The sequence below is a fragment of the Macaca nemestrina genome, chromosome 19 (assembly GCF_043159975.1).
Source record: "Macaca nemestrina isolate mMacNem1 chromosome 19, mMacNem.hap1, whole genome shotgun sequence".
NCBI lineage: Eukaryota > Metazoa > Chordata > Mammalia > Primates > Cercopithecidae > Macaca > Macaca nemestrina.
This window is the reverse complement of record NC_092143.1, coordinates 77,581,237-77,593,767: the sequence shown is the minus strand read 5'-3', so window position 1 is coordinate 77,593,767 and position 12,531 is coordinate 77,581,237. Positions and strand designations below refer to the sequence as shown.

The window sequence follows — 12,531 nt, the reverse complement described above, 5'->3', positions numbered from 1 at the left end:
CAGCGGTTGGCGAGCTTTGGAGTGGCGGTTGGGCCGTTGGGCGGTTGGATGGGGTGGCCCGGGACTTGGGGGTGGGGTCAGACGTATAAAGGCTACGCCCAGCGCTTTTGGAAGCAGTAAGTAAAGCCCTAGGCTAAGGTGAGAGCGTCTGCTGGGACAGTGTGGCTGGACCCACGCGGCAGGTGCGAGGCAGGGTCACTGCCGACGGGAGAGAAGGAGTAGAGGCCTCGGGCCTTGTGGGGTGTCACCTAGAGATGCCCCAGGAGGGCTGGGGAGCCGGGGTGTTTCCAGAGAAGCCAGTTGTCATCCTGGCCGCTCTCTCCGAGTGGAAGGTAGAGGGAAATAATTGTATTCACGCAGGGTCGACTGGGCGGAGGCCGTCAAGATTGGAAGGGGCTGTGCTGTCAATGAGCGAGCGCAGGTGGCCTGGTGTAGTCCCCGGGAGGCTGGGCGGGGACCTGGGCGGGGACGCTGGATGGGAACCCTGGGTGGGCATGCTGGCGGGGACCCTACCGGGCTCTCGCTCTGGGTAGTCTGGCCCTGACTTCTGAGTCACGGGGAATGCGGGCGAAAGGTCACGGGGCAGTGGGAGGAAGCCCAGGTCCCAGGTTTGTGGTCTTCAGATGAGGGCAGCTCTGAGAACGGTGGGGGCCCGGCTGTGGCCCCGGTGGGGACACCCCAGAAATTCAGTGTGGAATTGGGGACGAGCGGGCTCTCTTCTTGGATTTGAGGATGTCAGGCACCTCTTTCATTTTCTTGCTTCAGAGAGCATGCCTAGACCCAACGGGTGGAAATTCCTGGTAGGCCGATTTAGAATTCATTTGTTTTAATAATGTTTTAAATGACTATTTAAAATTTTTGTGGGTGCGTAAGTGTATGCAGACAGCTGCAATACAATCTTCTGCTGCTAATCTCTCAGCAGTGATAAATGGTTTTTAGTTTTAGCAACCTGAAAAGCAAGTCCATGTGAAGCTCCCCAAAACTGTAAAGTTTGCATGTGAAATACCGAAAATCTGCTTCTATCTGCCTTCAACTCAAAATTCTTTCACAAAGAATTCTTTGTTTTGAATTTGTGTAATAAGTAAATATCACTTAAGTACCAGTTTCATTTATGGTTTCATTAGTGCTTTTCCCTAAATGACACTATGATTTTCGCACTTTGCCATCTACAGTAAATTTACTTGCCTAATGCAGCTACCAAATATATATGCGTATATGTATATTAAAAGTCATTAAAAATCAGAATGACTATAAAAACAGAAATTGTAAATACATACAGATTATATAGTGTTGGATTACAGTTGACAAGCCTTCAAACATCACACATTGTAAAGAGGTCCTTGTGGGCATGACAAATACACAGCTCTTGCCACATGACACTGGCCACCTTGCAGTGCTGGTACCACCACACCCAGGCTGCCTATCCTCTGATCAGTGAGGCAGATTCTTTGATATGTTGGTGGCTTCAGGACATGTCAGACTGTTACGTACTTTCCCAAAGCTTCCTCCCATTCATTCTGCTTATCTTGTCTTGACCAGTAACAGTTTGCCAACTGACACCAGACCACAGACTACAGTTTGAACAGCATTGTCGTAGACTCAAGATTGGCAGCTGTCCAGAATGTAAACCTATGCCAAGTACCCAATGCTTGCCTGGCAGTAGATGAAGGGATATGCCCATTCTTGCTCTGGTCTGGCTTATCCCAGCTGAGTGCTTGAGTCTTTTTTAAAAGCTCCACCTCATCACACAGATGTGGAAGCTGAGGCTCAGAGGGCAGGACTGACCTGCTGGTGGGGATGCAGCTGGATCCAGAGGAAGAGCTAGATCCAGCCAGAGAGCCCAAATGCACAGCAGCCACCCAGCCCAGCCCATGCCTCTCTGAGGTTGACTTAGGGCTGTCCTTGTATGTTTCAGTCAAAGAGGGCTACAGAGTCTGGTCAGATGCTAACATCACATTTGAGTTTTGTACCTTCTCAGAAAATGGCATCCTTCTGGGGATCAGCCTTGCCAAGGTGGATGCCAATGAACTATAGCTTGTAAACAGCAAGGTAAGCGCTTAATATTCAAAGCGTTTTTCTTCCCGGGGTCAGTAGCAGAGTAGTTGGGAAACATTGAACATACCTAGCACCACCTCCAATTATCGGCTCTAATGGAATGGAAAAAGGTATAATCAATATTAATGAGCTGATAACAAAACACCTTTTAATTACCTTGACGTACACCAATGCAGCATTCTTCCCCTGCTATTGTCTTGGCAGCTCAGACCATGACTGGGTCACACTTCCAAGTTACTCCCTTAGGTAGAAGAGGCTGTCCAGGGTTAATGTCGATGAACTCTTTCAATAATTCAATCAGATGTCAGCAAAGGCAGAAAGTGGGACATAGAAACTAGATGTATGTGACCTCACCATGGAACTCCAGGCTCCTGGCTGGAAATAAGTATGTTTCTTTTTACCTGTTTAAAGCAGTGCCTGGCAAGATGGTCATTAAATCTGTGAGGTCTCTCGACACTAGAGATTTTCTTTTTTTCTAAAACAGAAAATTGTATTTCCCCTTTTGAGTGTGATAGACTGATCTGTAAGACCTGCCCTTCATCTAATAGCATCTGGGGTTTTTATTGTTCTAGTTGCTCACAAGACCTCTTGAGAAAAATCCTTTGCAAATGAAAATCCCTTTCTTTCACCTTTACCCTTTCAAGAAACACAAGGGAGAATGACCTGCCTTGAGATGTGGCAGCCTAATCATGGGGGCTCTGCACTTACACAGAGCTAAGTCTTTTTTCTTAGTTGTTTTTCTTTATTTTTGAAGTTTATAAAACTTTTCTTTAGGAAATAGATACAAAATAACAGAAAGGAAGTCAATCTATATGGTGGTTCCCTTTCTGGAAACAGTAAGAACATGAACAGAACATGATAGCACCAGACATAAAACATTCATGAGAGAGATAATATATCTAGTTCAGTGATTCTCAACCAAGGGATGCTTTGCACCACTCAGGGGACACTTGTTTGGAAACATTTTCGATTGTCACAATGGGTGTGTGTATGTGACATAGTACTGGCTTCTAGTGAGTGGAGGCCAGAGATGCTGCTAAATATTCCACCACGCACAGGACACTCCCAGCCACAAAGAATTGTCCAAAATGTCCACCGTGTCGGGATGAGAAACCATGATTTATTTGCATCTTTAAGTTCTCTTCTAAGGTAAAATTGTTGTGGATTTCTGTATATAGTCAGTCCCTGATGTTTTACCCATTGGGGTTTAGCTGTTCTATATATAAATATTGATTAAAATCAATAAAATTTTCTGATTTCCTATTTAAAATATACTTATAAACTGTACAATTAATAAAAGTAAAAGAGGCCAGGCGTGGTGGCTCACACCTGTAGTCCCAGTACTTTAGGAGGCCGAAGCAGGCGGATCATGAGGTCAGAAGATTGAGACCATCCTGGCTCCCACAGTGAAACCCTGTGTCTACTAAAAATACAAAAAAAAAAAAAAAAAAAGTTTGCCTGGCGGGGTGGTGGGTGCCTGTAGTCACAGCTACTCGGGAGGCTGAGGCAGGAGAATGGTGTGAACCCGGGAGGCGGAGCTTGCAGTGAGCCGAGATTGTGCCACTGCACTCCAGCCTGGGTGACAGAACGAGCCTCTGTCTCAAAAAAAAAAAAAAAAAAAGTGAAAGAATTCCCAAGTTTAATGTGCAAGATTTCTCCCACCTTAATAGTGTTTAGAGAAGCCGGTTAAGTTCTGCAATCTTCAGGGCAACCCTTTGCTAAAGGAAGACTGCTTAGAGCAACAAAAATATTATTTAAGGCATCAGTACATCCGAGAAGTAAGTACAGTCTGAACATATACAAAACATTCTTTTCGTTAAGTCTTTTAGGGCAGTGGCCTAGCTTTCACGCCGGGCTTGATGTTAGTCTTATGTATTTCATCCTCATGTCAGGTCCTCAGACACAGCAGAAACTCCCACCAACTTCAGGTCTCCAGACGAGCTTTTCCAGTAATGCCAAAGTCTGAGGATCTATCTCTTTCACAAATTATTTTACTTTATCCACAAACCAATGTGAATGTCCTTCCTGGAAGCTTGTTTTCAGTACACTGAGGTCACATTCACTTGTTGAATTGGGTGTCCATCTCCTCTGCATGTGGATTTTGCTGACTTCATATAATTGTCCTTGGTAGAAGTCAGTGATAGCTTATTCAGAACTGGGGATGAGCTCAGCGTCGCTGACACAGGCTGAAAATACTTCTTATAGTTAAGAGAGCTGAGAAATTTCCCCAGTCCATGCTCAGAGAGTTAGTTTGCTGCATTGGTGGTTTTCTGAAAGCCTGTGCTCTTCTGGCATGTCTGTCCTCATAAGACAATATTTCTGCCTGTGGCACATGTACTTCTATGTGGGGTCCTTAGGTGAGAGAGGAATGACATATGATGGAGGGTTCTGAGAGCATCAGTTGGCTCTCTTGTTCACTGGTATGTCTGCCTCTGCTGATTGGTTTTTACCGTTTTTATCTTGAGGAGGTGTTAATCACTGAAAGGAGGTAGAACGTTTTTCCCCACCAGAGGAGGCAGCGACCACGTCTCCTCTATGGAGGCATTCAAGAGCCGTCCGGCTGAAGCAGCATCATTGTCTGGGGTAAATACCTGGGGTTCACTGTCTTGCACCAGGAAGGTTAAAGACATGAACACATGTGAGTAGGTTAAGGAGCGGAAAGTTTAACAGGCGGAAGAAGCGGAGAGCAGCTTTCTCTCTCTTTCTAGAGAGAGGCATCCAAAAGGGAAAAAGCCGGCCTGAGGTGGACCACAGCAGACTTTATAGGCAGGCTTGAGGAGGTGGTGTCTGATTTACACAGGGCCCACAGATTGGTTTAATCAGGTGTGACATTTACATGGTACTCGGGGAAGGCTGGTCATCCCACCCTGATCTTATTATACAAATTGGCTTTCTACTTGGCCAGCGCCATCTTGTCTGCTCCTTACTGTACACGTGGGTGGCAAAGAGAGAAGATGATGGAGCCACCATTTTGAATGTGCCTATTCCCAGGTAACCTTTCTCTATTGGCACAACCACCAGCATTGGCCTATGCAGGCTTCCAGCTTGCTTGTCTATGTCTGCAGCTTGATTTTACAGGTTGCTCTTTGCTAGAAAACAAAATGATTTGGGGGCTGCTTTTCATTAAAAGGAAAACCTTACCAAGGGCTTCCTTATTCTCACTATCTGCCTAAATAATTTCTTTTTAACTCCTCTGTCACAGCCTGGAAGGCACAATCCACACAGGTCTGCATGGTCCACCAGAGCTCCACACCCACGGGGCCAGCCGGGGCTCTCTTCTGAAGCAGGTGAGCATGGAGTCCCCTGTTTGCTTGCAAAGAAACAGACTGCAGACATCGCTGCATTCACGGTCCTGGCAATGTCATCCCAGATCTAGTGGAAGGCCAAGGTCTCTTTCTAGCAACTATGTGAATAGAGATGGAGGAGAACACAAAACAGGAAGACAATGTTTCCTTTTTCTCATTTTGGGCCTCTTTTAGTTATGAACGCTGATCTTTGTCAGGGAATCATTTTTAAGAAACCTTTCCTTCGTGGGGAGGAAAGCTGTGCAGGTGGTTTAACCCAGCCTGATTTCTTTCCTCGTGGTGGGGAAAGCTGTGCAGGTGGTTTAACCCAGCCTGATTTCTTTCCTCGTGGTGGGGAAAGCTGTGCAGGTGGTTTAACCCAGCCTGATTTCTTTCCTCGTGGTGGGGAAAGCTGTGCAGGTGGTTTAACCCAGCCTGATTTCTTTCCTTGTGGGGAGGAAAGCTGTGCAGGTGGTTTAACCCAGCCTGATTTCTTGAGCTGAGTTACTGGGTGAGTTTTCTTTTTTTTTTTTTTTTTTTTTTTGAGACGGAGTCTCGCTCTGTCGCCCAGGCTGGGGTGCAGTGGCCGGATCTCAGCTCACTGCAAGCTCCGCCTCCCGGGTTTACGCCATTCTCCTGCCTCAGCCTCCCGAGTAGCTGGGACTACAGGCGCCCGCCACCTCGCCCGGCTAGTTTTTTGTATTTTTTAGTAGAGATGGGGTTTCACCTTGTTAGCCAGGATGGTCTCGATCTCCTGACCTTGTGATCCGCCCGTCTCGGCCTCCCAAAGTGCTGGGATTACAGGCATGAGCCACCGCGCCCGGCTAACTGGGTGAGTTTTCTACAGAGCCTGCACTGAATGCTGAGCCACGTGGGAAGGAGAAGATTGTGCTTTCGCTCTACTGATTGTAATGGGAACATTGTTTTCTGATAGTTGTAAGACATTTGTCAAGCAATACTACCTACCCAGTTAGGAGACTATCTGAAGAATCGCAGCAGTATTCAGAAGCTCCTCTCCAGTCTCCAAATGTAATGTAAACTTTCTTTTCTTTCTTTTTTTACATACAGGGTCTCGCTCTGTTGCCGAGGCTGGATCACAGCTCACTGCAACCTTGAACTCTCCCTCAAGCAGTCCTCCCCACTCTGCCTTCCAAAGCACTAGCATACAGGCCTAAGCCACCACCCGCATCCACTGAAGTGTAAACTATCTCCTTCACGTTTCCAGTAGCTGCAGAGCAGATCAGGTAAGGGTTCTTCCTGTGCATTGCTTCAAGTTTCATTCTCTCTTTAAATGATTTAAGGTTGGCTTTCATGGTTCCTTCTTAAAGAATGTTGAAGGTGTGTCTTCAGATCCATTCACTGTTTGTGGAACCCCAGGGAAGGCTGATGTAAAACACTCTTTTTTCTCCCAAATGTCTCAAAAAGTTGTATTTTCTGGGTCCAAGGCATCTGCAAGCCTCCTAAAGGCATTTCCACTATCACTACCATCAGGTGTGAACTGTAATCTGGCACGCATAGTTCCAAGAACTGTCATAATAGACGCTGAAGAACCATTGTGAAGGTAACTTGCTTTTACCAACTGTGAAGTCGTTAGCTAGAGGAATCTCGAGCGGTCTGAAATCTGAAATACTGTGGAAAGAACAGAAGGATCCTGTCTCTTTCCCACAGTTGTTCTACTGGAAGTTCTCATTTTCCATAGGAGACATTCTGTTTTATTTATTTTCTTTTGAGACAGGGTCTCACTCTATCGCCCAGGCTGGAGTGCAGTGTTGTCACCACAGGTCACTGGTGCCTCCACTGCCTGAGGACTGCTCAAGCAATCCTCCCACCTCAGTCCCCTGGTAGCTGGGGCCACAGGCCTGCACCACGCCTGGCTAATTATTCTTATTTGTAGAGACAAGGTTTATCTTGCCTAGGCTGGTCTCAAATTCCTGGGCTCAAGTAATCCTCCTGCCATGGCTTCTCAAAGTGCTTGGGATTACAGATGTGAGCTACCATGCCCGGGCTCACAGGGGACGTTCTTGATATCCCTTTTGACAGTCTACAAATCTTTTTTTTTTTTTTTTGAGACAGGGTTTTGCTCTGTCACCCGGGCTGGAGTGCAGTGGTGCCATCATAGCTCACTGCAGCCTAAGCTGTACTGAGTTCAAGGGATCTTCCCATCTCGGCCTCCTGAGTAGCTGGGACTACAGGCACTTGCCGCCAGTCCCAGATAATTTATTAAAAAATTTTTTTTGTAGAGACAGGGTCTCACTATGTTGCCCAGGCTAGGCTCAAACTCCTGGCCTCAAACAATCCTCTACCTCAACCTCCCTAAGTGCTGGCATTACAGGTATCAGCTGCCATGCCTGGCTGCAAATCTTAATGTTTTCTCCAGGGCTTCTTTTTCTGGTGTTCTTTTCTCAGGTAATGGAAGTGGGCAGAGAATGATCCTTTCCCTAGGCTCCAGTGTGTGAGTTAAAGAAAGAGGAAAGAAACATGATGGCTTGATGGTCAAGGACAGGTTTATTTTAAAGAAAACAAACCCGAGAGTGGCTTCTGACTAAGATCAGAGGCATGCTTTCTTACAGACAGAGTTTTTAAGGATTCAGGGTGGGAGAGTTTATCAGAGGCTTGGACGATTTCTGTGTCTCTTTGCTGTGCTTACCTGGGAGGGAGAGTTGTGTGTCTGTTCCCATACATCTTCCTGCAGCTGCAGGCATACCCCCAATCTGCTTTTAGCTTGCCTATCTTAGTGCACCTGAAGGGAAAGGAATGTGCTTATTAAGGCTCACTGTTTTACTGGGGCCCAATGTATGAGGGTGAAGTTCGGCAGTTACCCAAGAGACTTTCCCCCCACCTCCTTCTGTGCCCGAGCTGTCTTATCTATGTTTTACTGTCTGCTCTTTCTGTCTGCTTTTTGTTAGAAAAGAAGTGATTTTCTTGAAATGCATAAGGCTAGAAAGGGAGCTGGAACTTAAAGTGGTGGTGTTTGTCCGAGAGGATGGTGCTTCTGCTCTGTTATAGTGGGCATGGAGATTCAGGTCACTGCTACCAAATTTCAGAGCCCAAGCACAGAGCCCAGAACGAAATTGTGAGGGTTTAAAAACAAAACAAAACAAAACAACAACAACAAACAGCTCTATTGAAGTATAATTGACGTACAATAAACTTGAATATTTAAAGTGTACGATTTATGAGTTTGGGCATTTGTATACACCCTTGCAACCATCACCACATTGAAGATAATGAATATGCCCATTACCCCGGAAAGTTTTCCCATGCCCTTTGCAGCCCCTCCCTTTCACCCCTCAAACACTTAATGCACTTTTTCCCAAAAGACAAGACGTAAGATAGCTTCCCTACACATTTATCAAAGCTGTTATAATCCTGACTCCCAAACAAGGCAAGGAAATTATAAGACAATTAGAGAACACTTTTAACTATTCAGATGTTAAAATCCTCAGTAAAATACCTGTAACAGTTAATTGAACTAACCAGTTATGCAAAAACATACAATCAACTATGATTGCACCCCTTTTTATTCCCCTTTTTATTCTCTAATGACTCTACCTATTGACTATTGACTCCCCTTTTATTCTCTAATGTGTTATATTTCACTAAATCTTTGTTCATCTTGCCAGTTTTTCTTCTAATTTCCCTGCAGCTATAATTTTGGCTGATGCTATAGTTTGAATGTTTGACCCTCCAAACCTCATGTTGAAATTTAGTCCCCATTGTTGGAGGTGGGGCCTGGTGGAAGGTGTTTGGATCATGGAGATGGATCATTCATGAAGGGCTTGGTGCTGTCCTCATGGCAATGAGTGAGTTCTGACATAATCAGTTCCCTCCAGAGCTGGTTATTAAAGAGAGCCTGGCAACTACGCACCACCATACACCACCATACACCACCACCACAACCACACACCACCACACACCACCACCACCACCACACACCACTACAACTACACACCACCACACACCACCACAACCACAAGCACACACAACCACACACTGCCACCATCACACGACCACCACCACACACTACCACAACCACACACCACCACAACCACTCACCACCACAACCACACACCACCACAACCACACACCACCACACTACCACAACCACACACCACCACAACCACACACCACCACAACCACACACCACAACCACTCACCACCACAACCACACACCACCACAACCATACACCACCACCACCACACCACCACAACCACACACCACCACAACCACACACAACTACACACCACCACAGTCACCACACACCACCACCACACACCACCACAACCACACACCACCACACACCACCACAACCACACACCACAACACACCACCACACACCACCACACACCACCACAACCACACACCACCACAACCACACACCACACATCACACACCACAACCACACACCACCACACACCACCACAACCACACACCACCACACACCACAACCACACACCACAACCACAACCACACACCATCACACACCACCACCACACCACACACCACCACAACCACACACCACTACACACAACCACACATCACCACCACACCAACCACACACTACCACTACACACCACCACAACCACACACCACCACCACACCAACCACACACCACCACACACCATACACCACACACCACCACTACACACCACCACAACTACACACCGCAACACACCACAACCACAACCACACACAACCACAACTTCCCTCTGAGCAGCACAGGCTGCTTTAACCAACCAATTTGGAGTCCAATCAAAATCCTCTACTGCCATCTAGCAACGAATACCAGGAAAGCAGAATATAATAAGGCAAGCTGTTTAAGAGGCAAAAAGTGATGTCTAAAGGTTTAAAAGTGCAAGCCAGAAGAACCTGGGCATGCTGTGTTCATGACAGTGCCTTGAACTGGGTCACCCCACACTTGCTAAGGGGCTGGTGTTGGATGTGACAAGAAGAAAGTTGTCAAGGGACTCCAAGATTTCTGACTTGAGAAACTGAAAAAGCCACTGTTAACTGAGAATTTTTTTTTTTTTTTTTTTTTTTTTAATGTGGGTGGAACGGATTTGGGCATAAAGATTTAAAAATACAGTTTGAAACATGCTAAATTGGAATGTTTTTAAGGGGATACTTGCTAAACTGAACAATAATTGTGCTGTCTCCAGGTTAGCAAGTGTTCCCTTTTAGGTCAAAGGATACAAAGTAGCAAGTATGTAGGAGGAACAAGTCAAAAGACCTAATGAACAACATCAGGACTGTAGTTTCTATAGTGTGTTGTGTTAATGATTTTTGCCAAATCAGTAGATTATAGCTGCTCTTGCCACAAGGATAACTATGTGACATGATGGATATGTTAATTTGTTCCACTACAGTAACCATTTCACTAGATACATCTTATAATATCATGTTGAATACCTTAAATATACATGATTTTTTTTAAAATTTTTTATTTTTTTGAGACAGAGTCTCGCTCTGTCGCCCAGCCTGGAGTGCAGTGGCCGGATCTTGGCTCACTGCAAGCTCTGCCTCCCGGGTTCACGCCATTCTCCTGCCTCAGCCTCCTGAGTAGCTGGGACCACAGGCACCCGCCACCTCGCCCGGCTAGTTTTTCGTATTTTTTAGTAGAGACGGGGTTTCACCGTATTAGCCAGGATGATTTCGATCTCCTGACCTCGTGATCCGCCCGTCTTGGCCTCCCAAAGTGTTAGGATTACAGGCTTGAGCCACCGCGCCTGGCCACGACTTATTTTTTTTTTAAATAAAAATGAAACATTACTTGAAAACCAAAAAAATTATGCTGTACTATAATTTGATATGTTAAACATTGTCATGCAGTTATTTGATGTAAATATACCCGTAATCCCCAGGATAAAAATATTGGAGTCCTGTTGAAATAACTTGGACATTAAGTAATTGGATTGGGCAAGAAGTGAAAGGGAGATTACTGTCCCACAGAAAAAGTCAAATGCTGGTTCTCATATGTATATCACTTTGCATATTTGTATGTTAAGTGGATTGAACCTACATCACATGGTGGAAGGACTGAATAAAGGGTTAACATAATCTTTTCTCCATCTCTGTGAAAATCTGACTGTAGGCTGTCTACCTCCTTTCCCCTGGGAACCTGGTGACATGAATGTTTGCTTGAGAGCATTGCTTTTAGGAAAAGAATGGCAGATCTTAGGATGTATCTTTTCAAACTATGGTCTTCGTAACCTTTCTGTCCTGAAACAGAAAAGACTTTTCCTCAACTGGATGGGTAGCGCAATGTATTGACGTGAAATTCTGGTTCTAGCTCTAGTGGGCACAGAAAGACCATGGAGATTAACTCCCCAGACTCATCCCTCTGTAAACTGCTGAGGACAACTGTGCCTGGCCCTGCCTTACTCCTGGATGTGCACTTTGAAATCTCTGCATGACATTACACTGTGTTCAAAAGATGAACAAGTGACTGCTATTTGGTGTTGTGACCAAGGAATCTCTCCAGGCTTGTAAATTCATATTCTTCTTCAAATAGAGGTGGCTAAGAATAGCATCCCAGGATTATCATTTATGAATCCTTTTGCTTACAACTGTTGGCAAAATGGCATGGGGTGATGTTAACTTGCCAAATTAATGTAGAGGGATGCTAACTGTTTATGTGCAGTATATTTTGTGCTTATCATGTGCATCACTAAATCATACTTCTTGAACGATTTCATTACTGAGTCAAGAGTTGTAGGGTTAGAAATACGGTCACTGATAATGTAATTGACAACAGAATAACTATGGATTACTTGTGAGAACTGGATTACATTGTTAACCATTTGCGAAATAGCTGTTGTTGAAACCAAACTGTTACTGTTCGAAAACAAAAAGGTGCAGCATTGAAAGACTTATGGAAGTAGAAACTAGCTCCCACAACCCTGTTGGGCAGTAGGTTTTTAGATTGGTGAACTGTCGGACTATTACTGATGGGCATGGTAGTACTGATTTTGGTACTTATACATGCAGATTGTTATGTGATTGGATTGGTGCCCTGGGGTGGTGGAGTCTACACTCTAGCACAGGCTTGCACCTGCAGTTATAAAAATGCTACGAGATTGCAGAGCAAAGCTCCAGAATGAATTATTGTTAGGTACAAGTTCATAAACACATTGTAAGAGTACACATATGGTAAAATCTTTCAAAAGCATACCCCCACCAATTCTCCTCACT

At 45.2% G+C, this 12,531-nt stretch overlaps 1 long non-coding RNA gene across 39 annotated transcripts in view; it reads left to right on the top strand.

Annotated features, from left to right (window-relative positions):
- Positions 1 to 12,531, top strand: part of LOC105478851 (uncharacterized) — a 62,175-nt gene continuing 49,644 nt past the window's right edge. For 5 of the 39 annotated variants that reach the window (XR_011617117.1, XR_011617082.1, XR_011617119.1 and 2 more), the window contains exons 1-4: positions 809 to 2,049; positions 4,521 to 4,638; positions 5,258 to 5,342; positions 6,408 to 6,583. This is a non-coding gene — a long non-coding RNA (uncharacterized lncRNA). The other 34 variants (XR_011617098.1, XR_011617089.1, XR_011617106.1 and 31 more) reach the window with 34 other exon arrangements.